Genomic DNA, 9051 nt, shown 5'->3' with positions numbered 1-9051 from the left:
TGGGGCAAAGGATTAAACTGGAGCCATATCTGATTATTTGGTCAATTGTCCTTGCCTCTAGATTGTCACTGAGTGTTCCCTTTTTGTAGTCCCTGACTGAAGTCACAGTCATTAATGACGGTAGAAGTCCAGGGAGATGAAGTAAGGGAGATGAAGCACTGAGACTTGGTGCCAAGTATGTACAAGTGGTCAGAGACCCCACCCAGGCCTTGGACTTGGCCTTATGGGTACGTTCTCCAGGCCCACCCCCACCTCCCACTGCCAGAAGGTGCTCCTCCCCCAGCACCCCCCACCCCAGATGTCCTTGGCAGCCTTCCTCAGGTGCTCCTGGCTGCTCTCAGGTCCCGCACCACCTCTCCCCGTCAAGTTAAATCCATAGTAGCCCCTCCCACTAACTCTCCTCTACTCCCCCAGGTAAGACAGTAGGTCTGCCTTTTTTAACTCAGATCAGGCTACTGGGTGTGAGATCCATGAAGCCATGGCCTTGTGTCTCTTAGTGCCTGTGAGCTTATCTCGGGCCTGGAAAATCATGCTGAGTAGGAAGATATTCCTGCTGCTGCTGCTGCTGCCACCATGGAAAACGGTGCTGTGTTCCAGGAGCTGGGAAATAGTGTGGCAAGCAGATGACCCTGTACAGCAGAACACTGATGACCTTCTAGAAGAGACCCAGAGATAAGGTGGGAACAGCTTGTGTGGAAAAGGGAGAGTCCTAGAAGCCAGTCCAAATATTGCAGATGGAATTCTTGTGAGTGAGGGCTTTCTACAAAACCATTTGCCAAGACAGCTCACATGTTTGCAAGGCAAACATCTAAGCACAAGCTTACAAAATGAAACAGGCAGCTCAATGGCAGGCCCTGGCATGTTGGTGGGAGGTGGACAAGTGAGGACCATGGGCCTTTCACCTGTCCATTTCTCTCGAGCTGCTGTGGGTGTCCTCTAATGCTGTATGAGTTCTTTGACTTTCCAATCTATTTAATAGAAGAGAACCTGGGAAGTTAGCTCATCCAGGTCATGCCTCTGTTTCTATGCTGGATGTTACCTGCAGCATGTGACAACAAGAAAGTTCTGTTCTTTCAATAAATGCCTCTAGAGGAAGTGCCCATCCATTCTCTGTGACCCATTCTAGTGTTTAATTGCTGTGAAATCTTGAACAACAGGCCTCACATTGACCTTAAGATGCCCCCTTGGTAGTTTACTTTTATTCCCTCTATTTCCTATTGATTACAGGTGGGGAATAGCCACTGACTAAGGTTTCCACTTTAAAGGATGCTTTTAAATACTTGACCATAATAGGCCCCCTTAACCTACACTTATTTAGACCTAATAATTTTAGACACATTTTACACACTTATTTACTTGATCACAATCTTTTCCAACTATTCTATGATCTCTGCTATTGACTACAGCTGTCCTCCCCCGACAGAGCTCCCCTCTCCTTTCTAGGCACCCCATCTCTTCCCTACCCAAGAAATTTTTCCATCTTCAATGCACCAACATTTGAAGAGCTGTATAAGCACAAAATATTTAATTTGGGAACAGTGTCTGTGGGAAGGAATGCTTTGTTAGTTTCCAAAGTAATGCAAAGCTTAATTTTAGAAAGTAATTTACTTTTTTTTTTTTTGGTTCTGGAAGTCACAGAGATTATGGATTGCTCTGCAGAGGCAGCCTGCCTGATGATGCTAGCACTTTGCAGCACTGGGTTTTTCTGTAGCAGTTTCATTTTTATTCTCATTCAGAGACACAGTGGGTCAGTTCAATAGAAATATTTACTCCCTGAGGTCAGGGCCTATGTCTTATACAGCCTGTCTGTATGGCCAGGACCTGACAAGAACAAGTAAGTGGGAAATATTCTTAAATGTTGAATTGCATTGCATTGCCTGTCTGCCCCCCACTCCCTACCTTGGTCTTAAACTTGGTCCAATCAGGTTCTGGAACTAGGAAATAACAGCTACCAGGTATTGGGCAGGATGGGGACAGGAGGGATCGGATTATACCGCTGCTACCTTGCATGGCTCCAGGAGAAAGTTAAGGCGACAAGATTGAAGAGTATCATGTCCTACCAGATCTAATGTTAGTCTCTTCCTCTCAGAGACACACATGACTAGGAGCTGAAACATAATAGGAATTGGAATAGGAATCTGAACCAACAGAACAGGGACCATGAAATGCAGAAATTAGGAGGGTACATCACCACCACTATAGTAGCAGTATTTGGGGCTGGAACTGAGATAGGCTCTTGATAAGTAGCACTGCCCCAGAGCCCTCTGCGGGCTCCAAGTGAAGCAGCCTTCAATCATTTGCGGGGGTGCCTTTTGACTGTCAGGGCATACTCTGGTGCCTTAATACCATGATCGGTGACATTCCCAGTTCCCCAGAAAGAAAATTTAAACTCTGTTTTCCAAGGGTACCTACACACACACGAGTCTCTCTCTCTCGTCTGACTGTGTTATAAGCAAAAGTCAATTTGAGAGGAAGACAATGAAGTCCCCAAGAGAAAATCACTGTGAGTAAAGATACTCTGTCAGAGTGGACCAGACTCAACCAGAGAACCTGAATCGTGGAGGACAAGAGGTTCCAGGCAGAGCATGAGACTATCTCTGTAGTTCTCACCGAAAGTCCCTCAACCCCGAATCCTAAGAGTTCCAGTATGTTCTGGAAATGAGGGGCGTGGTCTTAATTAGAAAACAAAAATCAAAAGGAAACAAAAACATGTAAACAAAGGTACAATCATTCTGGAGTTGGCATCTTCTCTAAAAGACCGGGAAGACCTGTCCTGCTGGCCAGGGAGGAGCTGACTATTGGAGGTCAGGGGTTTCGAGGAGGTGGGCAAGGCTGCGGCAGCCAAGGGGGAGGAGGCAGCTGTAGCGCGGCACGGCAGCCCACTCGGAGGACAGACGGGAAAAGGAAAGACATGACTGCACAGCCAAATGTGGCAGAGTTAGCCACTTTTGCAGTATAACAAATTTTAAATTTTATTCAAAGTGTTATCTTCTGCCAGATCTTGAAATCTTTCAGAGCTCAGTATGTGGGTGGGTTCAGCTCCATATATTTTTCATTAACGTCTACTAGTAGGCCTAGGATAGTGCAGAGACAAGAAAGAACCACGCCAGAAACACAGATACAGAGAAAACCAGGCTGACAAAAAGATACATAGGGAGAGATACTGGGTGATCTTGAGAAAAGCCATTTTCTAGGTTCAGAGGAACACAGAGTTCTAGGAAGCAATTTGGTCAAGAGATTCAGGAAAGGCTATTAAGACGGTGTTCTGCGAGACTCTAGTTGCGTACCCCAGGATAGAGATCTGGCGGTCCTGGATTAAGGCTCCCCGAACTGAGAAACCAAGAGAAACCGCAAAGCTTCATTGTTTTGTTTGTCCCTTGGTTGGGCTCCAGGCAACCTGCGCGCTGGTGTTCTGACACACTGCTTGAGCGCCCCCTGCTGACCACTCTGCAGAACTTCACCGTCTGGGCCCAAGGTGAAATCGAATTACGTAATTTCTCGAGCTTTGCCCACCCCATCTTTACATTTTTATTTATTTTTTATTTATTTTTGTATTTTTCCAAGTTCCTGGCTTCTCTGAAGCCTACTGTCTAATGCCAGCGCTTGAATGCTCTGACTGCCAAGGTCCTAAGGTCCAGTGAGGGCAGTCCTGAGAGACCCAGCCTAATGAGAGGGCACGTAGAGGCTTGGCTGCACATTTATGAAACACGTGCCATATACAAACTGCTGCGGAAAGGCCCAAAGGGATTTCACTTGGTTTTTCGTGTTCTTACCTCAAAAGGGAGGCTAGAATTAAACTGCCCTTCTGGGGCTGGGGCGAGAGCCCTTCCCCGCCCAGTTCTGACCTTTGGAGCAGCCTTCCAAAGTAAATCCCTGGAAGAGCCTCTCAGAGCATCAGCGATGGCGCGCCTCCCTCTTTCCTTTCCTTATCTCTCTCCCTGTTCATCTTTTCTTTCTTCTCTGCTTGGGGAGGAGAAATTGCAATGTGCAAAGCCCCTGGGGCGAGAGGGAGAGAAATACAAGTCTCCGCAAATGCCAAGCCTATGTTACTGCTAAGAATAGCCTTTATCTCTGGGAGGAAGCGCAGGAGACCTGGTTCCTGTTTCCTTCTCCCTCTCCTCTCCCTCCTTTCTCCCTCTCTTCTCCCTCCTTTCTCCCTCTCTTCTCCCTCCCCCTCACACCCGATGAAGGTTGATTATAAAGAGGGCAGTGAGCCTGTCTTTCCTAAAGTGACTGAGACTTGAGTCACAAAGGTTAGAGAGGGGATGTGGGAGGAGAGAATAAGAGTCCAGAGGACCAGGGTGGGAGGGAATGGAGAAGGCAAGAGCAGCATGGGGGGAACAGGAAGAACAGGACAGGGGAGCCTGCAGTCAGCTGATTGACAGGGGTGGTGGGACCCTCAAGTAGCGTCCCTGGGGTCAGCAGTGGGGGCAACTGGGGCTTTAGGCACGACCCCACTCCCCCGTTCTGGCAGGACATAGCCATCACCTTGAGGGATGGGGACAGGTTTCCAGACCTCTGGCTAGTATATGGGCTCACAGTAAGCAACTCATCTCCTCAGAGATTAGAAACCCAAATTATATCTCTCAAAATCAGGTTCTTTCAGGCTGGGAGTGGTGGCTCACGCCTGTAATCCCAGCACTGTGGGAGGCCGAGGCGGGCATATGGCTTAAATTCAGGAGTTTGAGACCAGCCTGGGCAACATGCACAAACCCCGTCTCCACAAAGAAATGCAAAAATTAGACAGGCTTGGCAACTTGTGTCTGTGGTCCCAGCTACTCAGAAGGCTGAGGTGGGAGGATTGCTTGAGCCTGGGAGGCGGAGGTTGCAGTGAGCTGAGATCATGCCACTGCACTCCAGCCTGGTCAACAGAGTGAGACCTTAAAGGTCAGAGGCACATGGTGAGAACAGCAGAAAGGATTCTCTTTCCTTTGTAATGAAGAACTAAACAGATGTTACAGTTAACTGCCTTGCAGGAGTGACCCTCAGGGAAATGGGGTCACTTATGCTTTGGTTTCTTCATTACCTGCTGGGCCCCTGCCCATTGTTTCTTTCTTTTGTCTATCTTCCCTCCCAGCTTGCCCTCTTTCCTCTTTTCACGAGTGCAGCTTTTTGCCCACACCGTCAGTGATGTTCCCTGGCTCTGGCTTCCTCCCCCACTCCCCTTTCCTGTGGCTGCTGGATCTTCTTTTCTGGTCAGAATGCTGTTGTGGAAGGAAGGGGAAGAGGGTGTTGGCATATCTGCTTGGGGACCCAAATGTCTGATGCCTTGCAGATTTCTTTTTTTTTTTTTTTTTTTTTTTTGAGACGGAGTCTCGCTCTGTCGCCCAGGCTGGAGTGCAGTGGCCGGATCTCAGCTCACTGCAAGCTCCGCCTCCCGGGTTTACGCCATTCTCCTGCCTCAGCCTCCCGAGTAGCTGGGACTACAGGCGCCCACCACCTCGCCCGGCTAGTTTTTTGTATTTTTTAGTAGAGACGGGGTTTCACCATGTTCGCCAGGATGGTCTCGATCTCCTGACCTCGTGATCCGCCCGTCTCGGCCTCCCAAAGTGCTGGGATTACAGGCTTGAGCCACCGCGCCCGGCCGCCTTGCAGATTTCTAACAGGACTAAGAGGTATCCCATAGAGCTTGAGGAGAGTCAGGATCTAGGTCTTTCTTGACTCAACATCAATCTGCAAAGCACCGCTGAAAAATTACTAGACAGCTGCCAGCCCAGAAGTTGTATTATCTCCTATCTTGAATAGCCCTTGTCCACTTCTAGCATAGAAAAGTATTTTAGTGACTCATGAGTCAATAGGAGGAGAAGGGCCTTGGCAGGCACTGCATAAATACATATTATGGTTATTTATCACGAATGAAGGTGGCTCATAAATAACTGAAACTGGCCCAGTTCTGCTTCTGTTGAATAAAAGGAAAAACCCAAAAACATCAAAGGATAAAAAACAAAAGGGGAGCGCTCTGCAGAAGATGGCATTACTTTGTGTTCTATAGCTGAATAAATTATAGCAATTGCTCAAATGCTCCTGGAGAATAAACGATTTTAGAAGAGACCTGCTCAGCGGCCCCGAGTTGTGGGTCTGGGCTACCCGTGACCAGCAGAGGGCAGACTTCAGTTATAAACGGAAGACTGCCGAGCAGATAGTGGGGAAATGGTAATTGATGGTTCAAGGTTGTAAACTGCTTATTCCATGCTGTAAATACTCACTTTGGGCCTATGCATACCCCCAGAGATCATAGTCCAAGATTCTTGATAGGTTACAAGAGACTAGATTTCAAGGAACCAGCTCCTTGTAACACATATTTTTTTGTTCGTAAGGTTAAAATCTGGGCAGAAAGGGCTGGTTTTGCACAAACCTCCCTCTGGGTGCCACAAACTGCTATTTAATGTGCAGTCACTGAAGTGACTTGTCCCTGTCCTGGCCCTGACACAGCCACTCACAGCCGCATATAGTTTGGAGTGGAAGTGTTCAGGCTTTGTATCCGACTTGGAAAAGCAGGTGCTGTGTCATGGACTTGGTGAAAAAGTCCCTACTGTTGGTCATTCCCCTTTGTTTAATGAATATAGAGAAGTCTGCTCCCGAGGAAACAGAGAAATAGGAATGAAGAGTATTGGAAATGTTTTCTTAAGATTTGGGTCAGCGTAGCAACTTGACTCCTAGGTATATATCCAAGATAACTGGAAACACATGTCCACCCAAAAACCTGTACACAGATATTCCTAGCATCATTAATCAGAGCCAAAAAGTGGAAACAATCCAAGTGTCCATTAACTGACGAATGACTAAACAACATGTGGTTTATCCATATAATGGAATCTTATTCAGTCATAAAAATGAAGTATTGATACATTACAACATGAACCTTGAAAACCTCATGCTAATTGAAAGAAGCCAGTCACTAAAGACCCATCTTGTATTATTCTAATTACATGAAATGTCTAGAATGGGCAAATTCATAAAAGGCAAATAAAAAATGAAATAGGCAAATAAAAAAACAGATTGGTGATTGATTGGGGTTGGGGAAGGGAGACATAGGACTGACTCCTAATGAGCAGGTTATTTCTTTGGGGGATGATGAAAATGTTCTGAAATTAGATAGTGGTGATGGTTGCATTTCTCCGTGACTATAAGGAAAGCCACTGAATTCTACACTTTTAAAAGGTAAATTTTATCTCAATAAAGCTGTTATTAAAAAAAGATTTGGGGCTGGGCACAGTGGATCATTCCTGTCATCCCAGCACTTTGGGAGGTTGAGGTGGGAGGATCACTTGAGCCCAGGAGTTCAAGAACATAGTAAGACACCATCTCTACTGAAAAAAAAAAAAAAAAAAAAAAAAAGATTCGGACCAAAACAGACATTAACAGACACTATAGAAGGAAACTCAGAGCAGGAAACAAGGTGAATATAAAGAGAACATTTGACTTCTGGGACAGCCAGCCCTACCCCCATCCAAAAAAGTACTTTGGATGAGAACAGAGTGGGTTTAGTTCAGGTTAAAGACAGAGGCAGCCAAATTCAGTGTAGGAAGCAAAGAGAATTATCCACAAGCTGAACTGACCTTGCATCTTCTCCAGCTGACCCACCTGTAAAGAGTTTACACCTCTCTGATCATGCTGGCTTTGGTAATATGGGTGCTGGTTCACTCAAGGCAAGAAGACCACATTTGAGCTGATGTCATGGTGACAGAAGGTGCAGAGGGAAATAAGGGAGAATCACACTCTTCAAACCACAGTAACAAGAAAGGCTTCCCAAGCTCTCAGGAGGTGGCAAGGAAGGAAGGTGATAATAGTTAAGTCACCAGCTCAGCTGCCAGGGAACTTCATGGTTACACTTGAGTTCCAAGTATATTACCAGTGACACCCAAGAGGCCAGAAGAAGCTTGTGCTCTGTTCCTTCTGTAGTAGCCACCACAGCACCTTGCAGAGGTTGGGCCTATGAGAGCCCTCAGTAAATACTTGGAAAAGGTGGATAAATTAAGAAATAGATGAGCACACAACTCCAAAGGGCAAGGGAAGTACCCTGAATGACAGAAGCCAGGGCCAGGTGCAGCCTTGTTCAGTGCATTGGAGAGGAACTACCCTTGAATGAGAAAGATAAAGAGATGCCTGCTCTTTATCAGAGCCATCCACTCATCCATCACGGGACTTGCCTGGTGGAGTTTAAGCAGGGCCATGTCTCAGGCACATCTGCACACATCCGTCTGCTATGGCATGCTTGGTATGCCTTATTTCTCGCCTTCCTCCAATTCCTGGGCAGAAACTGTAATGTGTTGATATCATTGTGTGAGATAGAGCCAAACTTTGTTTTGTTTAGAAACAAAACATCCTAGAAGATGCACTAGAAGATGCACTTGTCACTATGTCCTTGTCACTATGAAGATATTCTGCATAAGAGTAGGCCTTTTAAAATTTGTGTTTACTGATTTGAACACAAAACAAAACAAACCTCTCTGTTCTGTGATTGCTGTTGGTGATCAGGGAGAGCAATGATACTAGGGTGTGATCAAATGTTTTCTAGTCCTGTGTTTTTCTCCAAGTCTGGTCCTCTGGGTGAATGTTATGCATTTCAGGGAGCCAGGGAATAGATCTAACTATACTTTACAAAATTAGCTTAATTATAGATTCAGCCAAGGCATGGGAACTCAGTAACTAATTATGTATCTAGAGCTTCATCTGGGCATTGGAGCCAAAGCTCCACAGCACTCTTTATGTAGTAAATGAGAGGTTAAAAACAACGGCTAAATACCAATTGTTTTAAATAAATTATATGAGTTCAGTAGAGAAAAGAATTGGATTTGGGAGTTGGGCAGATCTGGGCTTAAAACCTGGTTACTTCCGGCCGGGCGTGGTGGCTCAAGCCTGTAATCCCAGCACTTTGGGAGGCCGAGACGGGGGGATCACGAGGTCAGAAGATCGAGACCATCCTGGCTAACACGGTGAAACCCTGTCTCTACTAAAAATACAAAAACTAGCCGGGCGAGGTGGCGGGCGCCTGTAGTCCCAGCTACTTGGGAGGCTGAGGCAGGAGAATGGCGTAAACCCGGGAGGCGG

At 46.4% G+C, this 9051-nt stretch overlaps 1 long non-coding RNA gene across 2 annotated transcripts in view; it reads left to right on the top strand.

Annotated features, from left to right (window-relative positions):
- Positions 1-2743: 2743 nt before the first annotated feature.
- Positions 2744-9051, top strand: part of LOC108541702 (uncharacterized) — an 11691-nt gene continuing 5383 nt past the window's right edge. Inside the window, exon 1 of one of the 2 annotated variants that reach the window (XR_001889036.1) lies at positions 2744-2822. This is a non-coding gene — a long non-coding RNA (uncharacterized LOC108541702). Of the gene's footprint in view, positions 2823-3428; positions 3476-9051 lie in introns of those variants that run through there. The other variant, XR_001889034.1, reaches the window with a different exon arrangement.

This window comes from Rhinopithecus bieti, unplaced genomic scaffold (genome assembly GCF_001698545.2).
Source record: "Rhinopithecus bieti isolate Rb0 unplaced genomic scaffold, ASM169854v2 scaffold_759, whole genome shotgun sequence".
In the NCBI taxonomy this organism is placed as follows: domain Eukaryota; kingdom Metazoa; phylum Chordata; class Mammalia; order Primates; family Cercopithecidae; genus Rhinopithecus; species Rhinopithecus bieti.
The sequence above is the reverse complement of the archived record's forward strand: the minus strand, read 5'-3'. Positions and strand labels throughout refer to the sequence as shown.